Here is an 18,754-nt window from a genome sequence, read left to right on the forward strand (position 1 = left end):
AACGTTCTCAATGTACTGCTAAGCAAACAAAGCAGGTTGCACCTGTGTTTGTGGCATTATGTCATTTCTTTTAGAGTATGCACAGGGAAAGTTATGGAAATGTGTACCTTGAATAAAAGCAGTTTTCAGCAGACTCTGGGTTATGGGTGATTTTTAATATGCCTTTTTACCTTCTTGTATTGTCTAAACATTTCACAATAAGCATATAGAGTCAGAAGAAAAAAAAACAGTTTTCAATTTGAAAACCAGACTGTCTAATGATTCACATTTTATATCTCTTCAAAATTACCCCTTGTCAAAACATTCAAGTCAAGGTGTGTACAACAGAACGTCCTTGATAACAGAAGAATGGTGGCTGTGTAGTAGGTACAGTCCTCTCTCCTAATCCATTTTCTGTGCAGCACACAGTCTGAGCTGGCTTTCAGAAGTACTCATCTGGTTGTGCTACTCCTATACTTAAATTCTTTTGATGGATTCCTATTTAAGGCCTAAATGTCAGCAAGGTAAATAGGGCCTTTGTCCTTGGCCCCTTTTGCACCTGTCTTGCTCACTCTGTTTTGGTCACACTAATTTATCTGTAGTTCATGAAAACACCTTGGTTTTTATCTTGGTCTGACAAGAATTAGTCTCATCATTGGCACTGAGAACGATAACTAGATGTGTCTTTGTTTTTTAGTGCCTAGAATAGTGCTTTCCATGAATAGGCAAAATAAATGTTTGCTGAATGAAAAATGAATGTATAGAATGCAGACCCGCTTTTATGACTGATAATGAGATTTTAACCTTCATCCTGGTAAAGATGGCCAGCGAGATGATATTTAAGTCACTGAGGGCTTAGCCTGTTAACAATGTGCTTCGGTTATATTTTGGGTAGGTTCACTTCGGAACCTAATCATAATATCCAATACTGAATAAATTAACAGGTGTGTTTAAGGTTCTTTTCCTCTGCGTTGAACACTGGCTATATGTCTACCAATCCATTTCCTTTTCCTGGGCACTCAGAAAAATTGTATTTCTTAGCCATTCTTCCAGTTAAATTGGGAAATTGTGATTGAATTCTGTCCGAATGGAAATATGAACAGAAATGATTTGTGCCTTTCACACATGTGCCTTCTATATATTCTTATTTTCTGGTTCATGTGGCTGAACTTGAAGACTTCTGAAATGGTGGCGTTGGAGGATGGAAGGAGCCTAGTTGCTGAACTGTGATGTGGACTAGAAATAAACTTTGTTGAGTTTAGCAACTGAGATTGTGGGGTATATATATATTTTTGTTTATTTTTTTATTTTCCCCACTGTACAGCAAGGGGATCAAGTTATTCTTACATGTATACATTACAATTACATTTTTTCCCCACCCTTTGTTCTGTTGCAACATGAGTATCTAGACAAAGTTCTCAATGCTATTCAGCAGGATCTCCTTGTAAATCTATTCTAAGTTGTGTCTGATAAGCCCAAGCTCCCCATCCCTCCCTCTCCCTCCCCCTCCCATCAGGCAGCCACAAGTCTCTTCTCCAAGTCCATGATTTTCTTTTCCGAGGAGATGTTCATTTGTGCTGGATATTAGATTCCAGTTATAAGTGATATCATATGGTATTTGTCTTTGTCTTTCTGGCTCATTTCACTCAGTATGAGATTCTCTAGTTCCATCCATGGTGCTGCAAATGGCATGATGTCATTCTTTTTTATGGCTGAGTAGTATTCCATTGTGTATATATACACCACCTCTTCCGAATCCAATCCTCTGTCGATGGACATTTGGGTTGTTTCCATGTCCTGGCTATTGTGAATAGTGCTGCAATGAACATGTGGGTGCACGTGCCTCCTTTAAGTAGAGTTTTGTCCAGATAGATGCCCAAGAGTGGGATTGCGGGGTCATATGGAAGTTCTATGGATAGATTTCTAAGGTATCTCCAAACTGTTCTCCATAGTGGCTGTACCAGTTTACATTCCCACCAACAGTGAAGGAGGGTTCCCTTTTCTCCACAGCCCCTCCAGCACTTGCTATTTGTGGACTTATTCATGATGGCCATTCTGACTGGTGTGAGGTGATATCTCATGGTAGTTTTGATTTACATTTCTCTTATAATCAGCGATGTTGAGCATTTTTTCATGTGTTTGTTGGCCATCTATATATCTTCTTTGGAGAAATGTCTATTCAGGTCTTTTGCCCATTTTTGCATTGATTGATTGGCTTTTTTGCTGTTGGGTTGTATAAGTTGTTTATATATTCTAGAGATTAAGCCCTTGTCAGTTGCATCATTTGAAACTGTTTTCTCCCATTCTGTAAGTTGTCTTTTTGTTTTCTTTTGGGTTTCCTTTGCTGTGCAAAAGCTTTTCAGTTTGATGAGGTCCCATGGGTTTATTTTTGCTCTAATTTCTGTTGCTTTGGGAGGCTGACCTGAGAACATATTCATGATGTTGATGTCAGAGAGTGTTTTGCCTATGTTTTCTTCTAGGAGTTTGATGGTGTCTTGCCTTGTATTTAAGTCTTTGAGCCATTTGGAGTTTATTTTTGTGCATGGTGTGAGGGTGTGTTCTCATTTCATTGCTTTGCATATAGCTGTCCAGGTTTCCCAGCAATGCTTGCTGAATAGACTTTCTTTTTCCCATTTGATGTTCTTGCCTCCCTTGTCAAAGATGGATTGACCATAGGTGTCAGGGTTTATTTCTGGGTTCTCTATTCTGTTTCATTGGTCTGTCTGTCTGTTTTGATACCAGTACCACACTGTTTTGATGACTGTGGCTTTGTAGTATTTCTTGAAGTCTGGGAGAGTTATGCCTCCTGCTTGGTTTTTGTTTCTCAGGATTGCTTTGGCGATTCTGGGTCTTTTGTGGTTCCATATAAATGTTTGGATTGTTTGTTCTAGTTCTGTGAAAAATGTCATGGGTAATTTGATAGGGATTGCATTGAATCTGTAGATTGCTTTGGGTAGTATGGCCATTTTTACAATATTGATTTTCGCAATCCAGGAACATGGAATATCTTTCCATTTCTTTACATCTTCTTTGATTTCTTTGATTAAAATTTTATAGTTCTCGGCATATAGGTCCTTTACCTCCTTGGTCAGGTGTATTCCGAGGTATTTGATTTTGTGAGGTGCAATTTTAAAAGGTATCGTATTTTTGTATTCCTTTTCTAATATTTCATTGCTGGTATACAGAAATGCAACTGACTTCTGAATGTTAATCTTATATCCTGCTACTTTGCTGAATTTATTAATCAGTTCAAGTAGTTTTTGGGTTGAGTCCTTAGGGTTTTCTATGTATAGTATCATGTCATCTGCATACAGTGACAGTTTTATCTCTTCTCTTCCTATATGGATGCCTTTTATTTCTTTTGTTTGTCTGATTGCTGTTGCTAGGACTTCCAAAACTATGTTGAAGAGCAGTGATGAGAGTGGGCATCCTGTCTTTTTCAAGATTTGAGTGAGAAGGCTTTCAGTTTTTCCCCATTGAGGATTATATTTGCTGTGGGTTTATCATAAATGGCTTTGATTATATTCAGGAATGTTCCCTCTATACCCACTTTGGCGAGGGTCTTGATCATGAATGGATGTTGGACTTTGTCAAATGCTTTTTCTGCGTCTATTGAGATGATCATATGATTTTTGACTTTTTTGTTTTTTGTTAATGTGTGGGGTATATTTGTCATTTCAGCCCAACCTATCTTCTCCTGACTGCATCGTCCTCCTCCAGAGAAGCTTTTGTAATTCTACCTGTTTTTGAATTGGGCAGGACTTAATATCGACACTTCAATTTGACACTTCAGGATGCAGATGTCGAAGCATATCTCCTTATTTAGCTTCTTCATTTGTATTTTCCAAATGATTTGCAAGAGAAACATGGAGTAAGATAATGACTATTCAGTAGAAAGCAAAAAATAGTACAGAGCACAAATAACTCAAAATTAGCATAACAATTCTTGCTATTAATATGAATCATTTCTTCTTTGCTTCATTTTTGTAGTTTGCAGATCTTCTATGTTAAATAGAAAGCTCCAAATACATTGCCTTTTTGATAAAAGGGGAGTCATACAAATCTGTCAAACACATGTATATATTATGTATTTAATTCATTGATTTATTTATATAAAGATGAAATCAAACCAAAAATTAATTAGGACCTACTATGTGTGTTTTGTTGTTCGGCAGTGCTCTTTTCAGTTGGTATTCAGATGGGGTTGTTGGTTGATTCAAGCTGCTTTTAGTCATGCTTATCTGTTAAATTATCTTTGCTAAATGTGACCAGAAATATGGGAATTTTTAATTGGCAATTATAATCCTTGGACTGCATGTTACCCTATTAGACAGCTGGCTGCCAGTTCCATGCAGGATCTTTTCATGACCATCATACACTGCAGGGAACATTAATTTACCCTGAAAATCAAATTAATTGAAAAGGTCTTTTCCAAACAAAACACATGAACAGATGCTAGCATAGTACTTGCAAATGTAATCATTCGATCCATTGTAGGGATCTTCTCTATGAAATTTTGCCTGATTCCCCCTATTTGCTTGGTCCACCCTCCTTGGGCTTGTGTGACTTGAGCTTGTGTGACCCTTATATCATGGCCTATGGCAATGCTTTCTCAGCTGCCTCTCTGATAGACTCTGAGGTACAAGAGAGCACACACAAACCACCTTTTAACTTCATATCCTAAGCTCCTGGCTTGAATGAGAAACCCAGTAAGTGCTTATTTTATGAATATTCATACAGTTGTTTAGACTATTGTGCTTTTAGAGTTTGAAAAGTCCCTTAAACAATTAAACACCTCCTTTGCAGTTATAAGGTATGATGGATTTTTATATGTAGTACATACATAAATAAGTCAGGTTTTATGTGACTACATCTAGGCCTTTTATACAGTTCAAGGATTCTAAAAAAATTTTAAAAGAAACATATGGGAGGGTGGGAGGTTGAGGAAAGATTTAAGGAACAGTTTAACATTATTTAAAGGTGCAAACATCGACCTGTGTTTGAGAAAAAAATATGTCACAACGGACAGTAGGGTGCTATTTTATGACTTGGGGTGGGATGTCCTATCCTCTGTGACAAATAAAATGTGTGCAGAGTCCAGGCTTAGACATTCAGCTAAACAAGACAGTGAATGAGAAGTCAGAGGGTCAGAGGAAAGGAAGGTTATGAAGCAATTTTACACTTTTGTTTCAGCTTTTACCCAGCCTACAGTGCTGTCATGTAGGACCAGAGCTGAAGGGAAATTTGTTCTACTCTAAAAAAGTTCCAGAAGAAGATGAATCTACTGCACCCAGTGGATTCAACCAGAGTGGTTGTTATTGAATTCTTCCTTGTATATAATTACAAAATCTTTAAGCTACGACTTAAACTCTTTTTGTTGTTGTTCTTTCCTCAGTAGAGCTAGTCAACAACTGGTCATCCTCTTCAACATAAGATGTTAAGTAACCCCAGTTAGTTTTTTTCCCCCTTTTGTATGAAATTCCAGCTCCCTTATTTTTTTCTGTTAGGATCTTATGTCCAGAGCAGTCATGTATCTGTCCTTCTGCTGGGACATCCCTGGGCTGTCTCTTTCATCCTGGAGCTCTGAACACCACTCCATAAAAAGAACATGACAGATGCCCAGCAAAGAAAAGCTGGTATATGACATCCCCAAATATCCATTTCCTGTGTTCTTCTCTCCTTCCTAGTCCGTTCATTCACTCAGAGTGAGTTCTAGGTGCTCTAGGTATCATAGTGAACAAAACTGGCACAAATCCCTCCCAAACTTTATGTTCTAGCTGGGGGAGAGATTAATGCACAAAATGTATAAGAATCACAAAATGTATAAGTATGTGAATGACTGGGTCACTTTGCTGTACAGCAAAAATTGGCACAACGTTGTGAATCAACTATAGTTTAATAAAAAATGTAAAAAAAAAACAGAAAACAAAGTCAGGAAATGGTTTGGGGTTGTAATTCTCATTGTGACTAGGATAGGTGTGACTGAGAAGGTTGTTAAAAATGATTAAATGAGATAATTCAGGTGATACAAACAAACTGTAGCAGTTCATGAAGCAGGCAGGCTCTGTTCCCAAGTGCCCAGAGAACTGCAAAAGGGGGCAGAAGGTGGGAAGCTTTTATAGGATAAAGACTAAGGAACAAGGAAATAAGTGTAGAGCCCAGAGTTTTCTTGGTGTTCGGGGGTTGGCTGAGTGGATGTACTGCATTTTTGGTCAAGAGTAGAATTTACAGAGACACAAAGTGATCTAAATTTTAGTTTGTTGACATGGCACCCAGGCAGAAGTGGCTCCACCTTGCACCTGGAAATTTGTCTCAACAAGGTGTATTCTGAGGAAAGACCTCAAGGAGATGAGGAAGCCGGCAAAACAGGCATCTGGAGTATAGTATATGGGACAGAGAAAACAGCCAACAGGAAGGCCTTGAGGTCAAAACTGGCTGGTGTGTTTGAGAAACAGTAAAGCGGCAATAAGATGGATGGAGCAGTGTCAATGAGGGGAGAGAGTAAACAGGGATGACGAGAGAGATGGTCAGGTCAGATTGTGTAGAACCTCTTAGGCCGCTAGAAGGATGTTGGCTTTTATTCTGGAATGAGCAGCCATTGTGGGTTTTAAGGTGAAGACTAACCAGATCTGATTATGCCTTAAACAGGACAAGTCTGTGTTGAGGATGGAACAAAGGAGGAAAGGGGGCATTTGGGAGACCAGCTGAAAACTTTTGTAATGATTCAGTAGTGTCATTATGACATCTCCAACCAGAGCAGTGGAAGTAACGAAAAGAAGTGGCTAGATTCTAGATGTTTTGAAAGAAGGACCAAAAGAAGTTGCTAGTGGAATGCATGTGAGTATGAAAGAAAAGGAGGAGTCAAGGGTGACTTCAAGGTTTTTGGGGTGAGTCACTGGAAAGATGGAGTTGAGAATCTTGTTGATCATGGCAGGGAAGTGGTAGTAGTGGGGAGATGGGGTGCTTAGTTTTCAACATGGTAAGTTAAAGAAGACTATGAGACCTCCATGTAGAGGGTTGAGGAGTCAGCTGGATCTACACATATGGAGGTCATGAAGTTTCGGCCAGAGGTGCAAATTCTGGAGTCATCATCATATGGAAGGTACTTAGAGTCCTGAGACTGAATGAGATCACCAAGGCAGCATACATATTAAAGCTTCAGAGAGTGAGCCATGGGGCATGCCATAGGGGGCTGGGATATTTGTAAAAATATAAGCACGTATACATACACATCACCCACAAGCGTTTTTTAAAATTTTTATGGAAGTATAGTTGATTTACAATATTGTGTTAATTTCTCTTGTACAGTAAAGTGATTCAGTTATACGTATGTATATATACACACTCCTTTTTAAATATTCTTTTCCATTATGGTTTATCATAGTTACATAGTTTACAGTTGTAGCTAACAACTACATTGAATATAGTTTTCTGTGCTATACAACAGGGACCTTGTTGTTCATCCCTTCCACGTGTAATAGCTTACATCTGCTAACCCCAACCTCCCACTCCATCCCTCCCCAACACCCTCCCCCTTGGCAGCCACAGGTCTGTTCTCCTTGTCCAGGAGTCTTTATCTGTTTCACAGATAGGCTCATTTGTCACACGCAAGCATTTTGATGGAAGCAGCCATGAGTGAGTAAACTTTGGAGCAGGAGGATGATTCAGCCCAGTATGGAGAGAGGAAAAGATACTGATGGGTGGAACATGACCAGACAGTTGAAACCTTGAAGAACAAGAATGCAGCAGTGAGTGAGAAAGCTTAGGCTGGTGGCTAGAAGCAGATGAAGGGACAGTCTGACTGTTGTGGGCAGCGGGATGGAGAGCAGGTAGAATGGCTTAGGTTACTCATTTGTTTTGCCACTCTATTTCCCGGTAAAACGAACAGCTTTGTTTTAGACTAGGCTCCCTGAAAACAGCCTCTGAGATGGAGTATTCTCTGCAGATGGACTACTCATCTGCAGAAAGTTGCTCACCTGGAGAAGGTTTACCAGGGAGTACTAATGGGAGATACCCCTGAAGGAAGCAAGTGGGTAGGGCAGAGAAGTTGAGCTGTGATGTGCTTGCAGCTAAGACTTCAGCAGATCCTGCAAGGTGCTCAGAAACTGGGCTGGTCCTTCAGAATTGTCCCACATGGAGGTAGGGGGACTGAGTCTGTTATTGGTGGAATGGCACATTCCTCGGTCCTTTGTTCCCTGAAGGAAAGAACTCAAATGAGAGACATAAAGCAGTTTTAAGCAGCAGAAATTTTATTAAGCAAAGCAAGCAAGCTAAAGTATGGTCTACCAAAGAGACTGGAGAGCCAGCCCTCTGGATGGAAACCAGAAGCAGCAATGAGGGCAGAGATGGTCTTTCGGTGTAGTGGAATCCTTCTCTGTGTCCTGCATCATTTGATTGACAAGGTGATTCACAGCTTTAGGTTATATGACTTTTCTCCTTGTGTGCAGGTGTTTACCCATAAACATCCAAGCAAAGCCCATGGGGTGGGGGGAGAAAACCCACAATGCTAATTTATTTAAAATATGGCATAATGAACCTAGGTCATTTTGGATTACCTCTTTGGTCTTGGTGTGCCTGCACCAACCAGTGCTGGCAATTTGGAAGGATCAACTGTTTTTAACTTTGTACTTGGGCCTGATAAGACTGGGAACTTAGTGGTTCTTAAGTGCTAAAGGGAGGATCTCTGGGTATGTTCTGCTCAGTATCAAGGGGAAGGAGGAGGAGGGAAAGATGACAGTCCAGGATAGGGTAGGACTCACTCATGCTTGAATAGCTCCCTAATAATTCTTTGGATCATTACATCAGCCAGCTATTGGTCTAGGCTGTTCCCCGACAAGAGGTGGTGTTACTGTGGGCAAGATAGTTCCCTATAACTGAAGGCAGTGCCCAGAAAGGGACAGAGCTGTGAGCCATCAGTATTGATATTCTCAGAAGGTGGGGTATGAGTGTCCTGGCCTTGAAGACAAGAGGGGATGTGGTTGATGTACTGCAGTATCCACTAGAAGTATCTATAAGCTGAAAATGCACTAAGAGATCAGATGTTAGGCTTAAACAAATGGGAATAAATGGTGATAGCTTCTTCCTCTACCTGTGGAAAACATCTATTTTCTGGTTATCAGATGGTCAGTGTTTTCACCTGGGGTGGTGGGTAGTACTTCAGGAAAATGACTAGAGGGTTGGACAAAATAGGAAAACTATTTCACCAGTAAGAACTAATGCCATTAAAATATTTCGAAGAGCTGGAGCCTGACAGGGCGAATGTGAAAAGAACACAGCCTGTTATGACACTGGAAAAAGAACCAGTGAGGCCTTTGGAGACATGTTGTATTGGCTTTGCCTTCACAATGACTGGGAGAACTACAAAATGAGGGAGAAATGTGCACAAGGCAGACTTGTCCCAACTCAAATGCCAATAGTATAGAGAAACAATAGAGAAACATTTATTATCAAAGGAAGTTAGGTGCAACCTAATTATAAGTAGGATCACCAGGGTGTTTTTGAGATTGAAAGGGTTTTATGAATACTTAAGATGACTGGCATAGACCATAAGTGAGGCCAATGATCTAGGACCATGAGAGCCCTAGTCTAGTCCTAGTATAGGGGCTGGCAGGTACCCACATGGGTAAAGGGGTAAATCTAACCCAGGAACACAGTGTGTGTGAAGAGTGTATGCAAAAACTTCCTATATGGCTTGGGAGTCTCTCTGTTATCATACTAACAACATAAGTATTTAACGGGATTGAATGTTTCTCCTCCTGTGGCATAAGAACAGTTACCCAGCTTAGCCAAATTCCTGACTGATAAAAACCACCAACATGCCTAGGATGTTTAGTTTTAGTATGGGGATGTATTGAACCAGTAACCTCAACTCTTGTGATGGTAAAGGTATTCCCTCCACACCATGTTTTCCAACTCTTTTCACACCATGACATACAGAGAAATTTATTAAAAAAAAAAACAACTTACATGCTTACTTTTATCTTTTAATTTTTTATTATAGTTGATTTACAGTGTTCTATCGATTTCTGCTGTGCAGAAAAGTGACCCAGTGGTACATATATGTACATTCTTCTGCTCATATTATCTCCCATCATGTTCAATTACGAGTGATTGGGTATAGGTTGCTGAACTATACAGCAGGACCTCATTGCTTATCCATTTTAAATGTAATAGTTTGGGGGAGGGGAGCAAGATGGCAGAGGAGTAAGAGGTTGCACACACCTCCCATAAACACATCAAAAAAACACATCTACATGTAAAATGACTCACACAAAACATCAACTGAATGCTGGCAGAAGAACTTAAACCTCCAAAAGGGCAAGAAACTCTTGACATAACTGGGTAGAACAAAAGAAAAAAAGAGGAAGGGAATCAGGACAGGACTAGCATTCCCTAGAGGGAGCTGTGAAGGAGAAAAGGAACCCACCTCCCGGGAAGCCACCTAACTGATGAAAGATGGGCTGAGTTGGTGGTACTTCAAAGTCACCAAGTAAAGCGTAGTAGCTGGACTGAGAACAGCAAAGCAGAGTGAAAGCTACACAGACCATCTCAATGACCAGCCTGGACACCACAGCCTGAGATGCTTGGGCGGGGGCTGGGCACTGAGACTCAGGCTCCGGAGGTCAGTCCCAGGGAAAGAACTGGGGATGGCATTGAGGGGCTGAGGAGAGGAACACCATGGCAGAGGGAACCTGGGAGAAGGTCTGGACCCTCAGGAGAAGCAAGGTGCCATTGTCTGGGAGGGGAGAGGAGGAGGGGCAGGCCACCGTAGGAAACTCCCTGCACTGGAACGTGTGCATGCCCACAGGCTTAGAGGGTGGGGTGGCTCTGTAGAGGCCATAGGCAGTGAGAAGCCTCTTGCTCACTTAAGGGAGATTAGGCACTTCTTGTGCAGGCTACCGGTGGCCAGGCATCTAGTGTGTGGGCTAAGGGCATAAGGGGGCTAAGTGCAACATGGTGCTTCTCGCACAATCCACAGGTGACAGGGGCAGACTACAGCGTTCGTCTCAGAGGCCAAAGGGAGGCGTGGCTTGCCACCACTGGGGGCCTGTGAGTGGGCTCCATCAGCAACCCCAGTCACCTCAGAGGTTGCCAAAAAGAAAAGGAGGGTATTGCAACCAAGCACCATACGCTGTTGCTCTCACTCCCCTGGGAACACACCCATCCTGCAGCTGCCACTGCCAAATGCTCTGGGTGACACTCAGACACTTGGTCACTGTCCCTTCCCAAGACCCTACAACTAGAGCAACTGGTACAGCACCTCCTGCACGGGCTAAGGGGGACAGGGTGCTGCTTGCATGGTCTGCAGGCAGCAGGGGAAAACCACCACAGTTATCCCTGATTCCAGAGGTTGGCATGGCCCATTGCCACTGGAGATACCTGAACAAAAATCACTTGCAGCCCCATTCACCTAAACGGAGCCACAGAGGCGGGCATTGTGACAGAACACCACTAGTTGTTGCTCTCGCACCCCTAGGAACACACCCGCCCTGCTGTTGCCACTGCCAAATGTTCTGGGCAGTACCCACACGCCTGGTCTCTGTTATGTTCCAGGATCCTGCAACGAGGAGCACCCTTTACAACACCTAATATGTGGGCTAAGCGAGACGGGTTGCCTCATGCATGGTCTACAGGTGGTGGGGGCAAACCACCACAGTTATCACTGACTCTAGAGGTGGTCATGGCCTGCTCCCAATAGGGGCCTATGAACAGGCACCACCTGTGGTTCCCATCACCTCAGAGGAGGGCATTGGAATCAAACACAAGCTGTTGTCACTCTCACTCCCCTGAGAACTCACACACTCTTCTGTTGCTACTGACAATTGCTCTGGTCACCTTGAAGATCTGCCCAGAGCTTATTACAACTTTGCAGGGCCCTGCAGCTAGGAACAGCCTGTGCAAAATTCCTGCGGGTCCTTGATGCTATTGAGAGCCCAACAAAAAGGCAATGACTGCTGGCCCTACCCACTGCCTCCTTCTCCCTGAAAACACACTGAGCATCCTGGGGACAACAGCCTGCTCACACCGAAGAAAGAGACAGCAAATATTCAAACTCCCACACCAAAAGTAAATAGTACCCCCCCCAAAAAAATACAAAGGGGTACTCTTGCATGGATGTAGCCTTACAAGACTACAATTTGGCTTCCCCAAACTCACAGAAAAAGAAAAACACAAACAAGATGAAGAAGCACAGAAACCATTCCCAGTTAAAGGAAGAGGAGAATTCACCTAAAGCAGACAACAATGAAACAGACCTCTGCAGTCTGATAGACACTGAGTTCAAAATGGAGGTATTGAAAATACTGAAGTAATGAAGAGAGGATATGAACAGTAATGCAGATTCCTTTAGAAAGGAACTAGAAAATATAAGGAGGAGCCAATAAAAACTAGAAAATTCATTTACAGAGATACAAACTGAGCTAAAGGCAATAAAGAGCAAAATGAATAATGCAGAGGAATGAATTGGTGATGTGGAAGATAAAATAATGGAAATCATAAAATAATGGAAATCACCCAATCAGCACAGCAGACAGAAAACCAAATGAAAAAAACATGAAAGCAATATAAGATATCTATGGGATAATATAAAGCTGGTCAATCTCTGCATAATAGTAATTCCAGAAGGAAAAGAAGAAGAAAAGGGAATTGAAAATATATCTCAAGAAATTATGGCTGAAAACGTTCCAAATCTAAAGCATACTGATATCAAGATATAGGAAGCACAGAGGGCCCCAAACAAGCTGAACCCTAACAGGCCCACACCAAGACATATTATAATAAAAATGGCAAAAGTTAGAGGATTCTAAAGGCAGCAAGATGAAAACAAAGTGTTAAATATAAGGGAACCCCCAAAAGGCTATCAGTTGATTTCTCTACAGAACCACTATAGGCCAGAAGGGAGTGGCAAATATATTTAAAATGCTGAAAGGAAAAAATGTGCAGTCTAGAATAATCTATCCAGCAAGAATATCATTTAAATTAGAAGGGGAAATAAAAATTTCTCCAACAAACAAAAGCTAAAAGAGTACAGCAATACTAAACCCATTCTAAAGGAAATACTGAAAGGGCTTCTCTAAATTAGAGGAAAAAGAAGAATTAGGATGGAGGAAACCAGAATTGGAAAGCAGACATTTAAATAAGCCAGCATACAGATCTAAACATGAAGATGTTAAATAAAAAAAAAAAAAAAAGCCATCAAAATCGTAGAATGTGGGGAAGGAAAGTAAGAAAATACAGATTCTTTTTTTTATTTTAATAATGTGTCTGAGCCTATATATGACTATCAGGGTAAAGCAAGCAGATATAGGAATGGGTTAATGTGCTTAAAAAAACACGGCAACCACAAAACAAAACTGAACATTACATTCACAAAAACTACAAAGAAAAGTACTCAAGCATAAAATAAATGGAAACTATCCAACCCAAAAAAGAAGAAAAGAGAAACTTAGGATCAACTGGAAAACAAGTTTTAAAATGGCAATAAATATGTATCTATCAATAATTACCTTAAATGTCAATGGACTAAATGCTCCAATCAAGACACAGAGTGTGGCAGATTGGATAAAAAAGCAAAAACCTTCAATCTGCTGCCTACAAGAAACTCACTTCAGAGCAAAGGACACATACAGATTGAAAGTGAGGGAATGGGAAAAGATATTTCATGCCAATGGACAAGACAGGAAAGCAGGAGTTGCAATACTCGTATCAGACTAAATAGACTTTAAAATGAAGGCCATAATGAAAGACAAAGAAGGATACTGTTTAATGGTTAAAGGATCCATTCAAGAAGAGGATATTACAATCGTCAATATATATGCCCCTTATCTAGGAGCACCCAGATACCTCCAACAAATACTAACAGACATAAAAGGAGAAATTCATGGGAATACAATAACATTAGGAGACTTTAACACCCCACTCACAACAATGGACAGATATTCTAGACAGAAAATCAATAAGGCAACAGAGATCCTATGGACACGATAGAAAAGTGAGACTTAATTGACATTTCGGGACATTACACCCAAAAAAATCAGAATATACATTCTTCTCAAATGCGCATGGAACATTCTCAAGGATCAATCACATACTGGGGCACAAAGCTAACCTCAACAAATTTAAGAGTGCAGAAATTGTTTCAAGTATCTTCTCCGACCACAATGGCATGAAAGTAGAAATCAACCACAGGAAAAGAAATGAGAAAATACTTACTACATGGAGACTAAACAACATGCTACTAAAAAACCAATGGGTCAATGAGGAAACCAAGAAGGAAATTAAAAAAATACCTCGAGACAAATGATAATGACACAACCACTGAAAATCTATGGGATGCCGCAAAAGTGGCGCTAAGAGGGAAATTCATAGCAATACAGGGCTTCCTCTAAAAAGAAGAAAAATCTCAAATCGACAACTTAACCCAACACCTAAATGAATTAGAAAAAGAACAACAACAACAACAACAACAACAACAACAAAAAACCCTAAAGTCAGCAGAAGGAAGGAAATCATAAAGATTAGAGAGGAAATCAATAAAATAGAGATTCAAAAAAAAAAAAAAAAAACAGTAACACCAAGAGCTGGTTCTTTGAAAAGCTAAACAAAATTGACAAACCTCTGGCCAGACTCACCCACAAGAGGAGAGAAAAAACCCAAATAAACAAAGTAAGAAATGAAAAAGGAGAAGTCATAACGGATACTACAGAAATACAAAAAACCATGAGAGAATACTATGAACAATTATAAGCCAACAAATTTGACAACCTGGAAGGAATGGACAACTTCCTAGAGACCTACAGCCTGTCAAAACTGAATCAAGAAGAAATAGACCAACTGAACAGACCAATCATGAGAAATGAAATTGAATATGTCCTAAAAACACTCCCTACAAGTCAAAGTCCAGGACCAGATGGCTTCACAGGTGAATTCTACCAAACATACAAAGAGGAACTTATACCCATCCTCCTTAAACTTTTTCAAAAGGTCGAAGAAGAAGGAACACTCCCAAAGACATTCCACAATGCCACCATCACCCTAATTCCAAAACCAGACAAAGATACCACCAGAAAAGAAAACTATAGGCCAATATCTTTGATGAATGTAGACACAAAAATTCTCAGCAAAATTTTAGCCAACCAAATCCAACAACATATAAAAAAGATCATACACCACGACCAGGTGGGATTCATCCCAGGTGCACAAGGATGGTTCAACATGTGCAAATTAATCAATGTCATACAATCAAAAGAAAAGTCAAAAACCACATGATCATCTCAATAGATGCAGAGAAAGCATTTAACAAAGTCCAACATCCATTCATGATAAAAACTCTTACCCAAGTGGATATAGAGGGAACATACCTTAACATAATCAAAGCCATTTATGATAAATCCTCAGCAAATATAATACTCAATGAAGAAAAGCTGAAAGCCTTCCCACTAAAATCTGGAACAAGACAAGGATGCCCACTCTCATCACTGTTATTCGACACAGTATTGGAAGTCCTAGCCACAGCAATCAGACAAACAAAAGAAATAAAAGGCATCCAAATAGGAAGAGAAGAGGTAAAACTGTCAGTGTATGCAGATGACATGATAGCATATATAGAAAACCCTAAGGACTCAACCCAAAAACTACTTGAACTGATTAATAAATTCAGCAAAGTAGCAGGATATAAGATTAACATTCAGAAGTCAGTCGCATTTCTGTATACTCACAATGAAATATCAGAAAAGGAATACAAAAATACAATACCTTTTAAAAATCTCACCCCCAAAAATCAAATACCTGGGAATAAACCTGACCAAGGAGGTGAATAACTTACATTCTGAGAACTATAAAACATTAATCAAGGAAATTAAAGATGATTCAAAGAAATGGAAAGATAGTCCAGGTTCCTAGGTGGGAAAATTTAATATTGTAAAAATGGCCGTACTACCCAAAGCAGTCTACAGATTCAATGCAATCCCTATCAAATTACCCAGGACATTTTTCACAGAACTACAACAAACAATCCAAAAATTTTGGGGAGTGAAGTGCTTGGGCGCTTGGTTTTAATAAATACAAACTATTGCCTTTGGAATGGATTAGCAATGAGATCCTGTGGTGTGGCACTGGGAATTATATCTAGTCACATAATGGAACATGATAATGTGCAAAAATATAATGTGTACATGTATGTGTAACTTGGTCACCATGCTGTACAGTAGAAAAAAATTGCTTTGGGGAAATAACTATTAAAATTAATAATAAATAAATGTAATAGTTTGCATCAGTCAACCCCAGACTTCTCCATCCCACTCCCTCCCCTCTCCCTTGGCAACCACAAGTCTGTTCCCCAAGTCTGTTAGTCTGTTTCTGTTTTGTAGATAGGTTCATCTGTGCCATACTTAATTTCCAGATATAAGTGGTGTCATGGTATTTGTGTTTCTCTTTCTGACTGACTTCACTCAGTATGAGAGTCTCTAGCTCCATCCATATTGCTGCAAATGGCAGTATTTTATTCTTTTTATGGCTGAGTAGTATTCCATTGTGTATGTATACCACCTCTTCCGAATCCAATCCTCTGTCGATGGACATTTAGGTTGTTTCCATGTCTTGGCTGTTGTGAATAGTGTTGTAATGAACATAGCAGTGCATGTGTCTTTTTGAATTGTAGTTTTGTCCAGATATATGCCCAGGAGTGGGATTGCTAGATCAAATGGTAGTTCTATATTTAGTTTTCTGAGGAACATCCATACTATTTTCCATAGTGGTTGTACCAATTTACATTCCCACCAACAGTGTAGGAGGCTTCCCTTTTCTCCACACCCACTCCAGCCTTTGTTATCTGTATACTTATTAATGACATCCATTCTGACTGGTGTGGTAATACCTCATTGTAGTTCTGATTTGCATTTCTCTAATAATTAGTAATGTTAAGCATTTTTTCATGTGCCTGTTGGCTATCCCCTATGTTTTCTTTGGAGAAATGTCTATTTAGGTCATCTGCTCATTTTTTGATTGAATTGTATGAGTTGTTTGTATATTTTGGATATTAAGCCCTTGTCGGTTGCATCATTTGCACATATTTTCTCCCCTTTCATAGGTTGTCTTTTTGGTGTTTTCATTTTTTTTATGGATTCCTTTGCTGTGCAAAGCTTCTAAGTTTGATTAGGTACCATTAGGTTATTTTTGTTTTTAATTCTATTGCCTTGGGAGACTGATTTAAGAAAACATTTGTACGATTGATGTCAGAGAATGTTTTATGTATGTTTTCTCAGGAGTTTTATGGTGTCTTGTCTTATGTTAAGTCTTTAAGCATTTTTTTTTCCCCAACAAGAGGGCTTCACATATTTATTACTGAGGCAAAGTGCTATGCAGAAACACCAACACAAAGAGGACCTATTTCCTGATATATACAACTGTGGCTGTGATGTTTGTGATATTGTAAGATGCAAGTGACTGCCATACAGCATAAATATGTGTGCCACTTCATGTGCAGAGGCTCCTTTTAGACCCAGCTTGGTTCTTCTCCAATGTCTTCTAGTTGTAACTGATTTTATTACCAGTTTTCATTCGACTCCATTGGGGGATGGGACGATTTTGCTTTTGCTTCTTGGTCAGGAATCACTTGATCCTGAAAGTCTTATGAATAGACATGATGAGGAGCTAATTCGAATGCACATAGGATGGCAGAGATGAGAAGAGAGGCAAGTCTTTAAGCATTTTGAGTTTATTTTTGTGCACGGTGTGAGGGTATGTTCTAGTTAAATTGACTTACATGTTTCCAGTTTTCCTAGCACGACCTACTGAAGCGAATGTCTTTTTTACATTTTATATTCTTGCCTCCTTTGTTGAAGATAAATTGACTGTAGGTCCAGATTTATTTCTGAGCTCTCTATTCTGTTCTATTGGTCTGTATGTATTTGTACTAGTACCATACTTTCTTGATTATTGTAGCTTTGTAATGTCTGAAGTCTAGAAGAGTTATGCTTCCTGCCTTTTTTTCCCCCCTCAGGATTGCTTTGGCAATTCTGGGTCTGTTATGGTTCCATATAAATTTTTGGATTGTTTGTTCTAGTTCTGTGAAAAATGTCGTGGGTAATTTGATAGGGATCGCATTAAATCTTTAGATTTCTTTGGGTGGTATGGCCATTTTAATGATGAGAAATTGATTTTTCATTGTAGGGCATCCTTGGTTGACTGTAGGAGGCTGAAGGTTACGGGCTCTATCTGGCCACCCCTAAGACTGCAAGGTTTAAGACCTCAACACCTGTGGAACACCTCAGGCATATACCACTAAGAAACTCTGCCTTACCAAGTAAGTCTTTCGAAGCTTATTAAGTTTAGAATTAAACAGAAATGATGAAGTAAACATAGCTCATGGTTTTCATATTTTTTTGGTTAAATTTAGAGTAATTTTTTTTTGTCTTTTTGCCTTTTCTAGGGCCACTCCCATGGCATATGGAGGTTCCCAGGCTAGGGGTCTAATCAGAGCTGTAGCTGCCGGCCTATGCCACAGCCACAGCAATGCCAGATCCAAACCATGTCTGCGACCTACACCACAGCTCATGGCAATGCTGGATCCTTAACCCACTGAGCAAGGCCAGGGTTTGAACCCACAATCTCATGGTTCCTAGTCGGATTTGTCAACCACTGAGCCATGATGGGAACTCCAAATTTAGAATAATTTGTGTGTGTTTCGTTAAAGTGCTTAAACTGTTTGCAGCAGTTGGGCATATTCATGAATTAGAGAGATGAGTCTTAGGTTCCAATTGAAAATGTATGCTTTTAC

At 40.0% G+C, this 18,754-nt stretch overlaps 1 pseudogene; it reads right to left on the reverse strand.

Annotated features, from left to right (window-relative positions):
- Nucleotides 1–8,077: 8,077 nt before the first annotated feature.
- Nucleotides 8,078–17,619, reverse strand: LOC125117986 (60S ribosomal protein L39-like; annotated as a pseudogene).
- Nucleotides 17,620–18,754: the final 1,135 nt, after the last annotated feature.

The sequence above is a fragment of the Phacochoerus africanus genome, chromosome X, assembly GCF_016906955.1.
Source record: "Phacochoerus africanus isolate WHEZ1 chromosome X, ROS_Pafr_v1, whole genome shotgun sequence".
In the NCBI taxonomy this organism is placed as follows: Eukaryota; Metazoa; Chordata; class Mammalia; order Artiodactyla; family Suidae; genus Phacochoerus; species Phacochoerus africanus.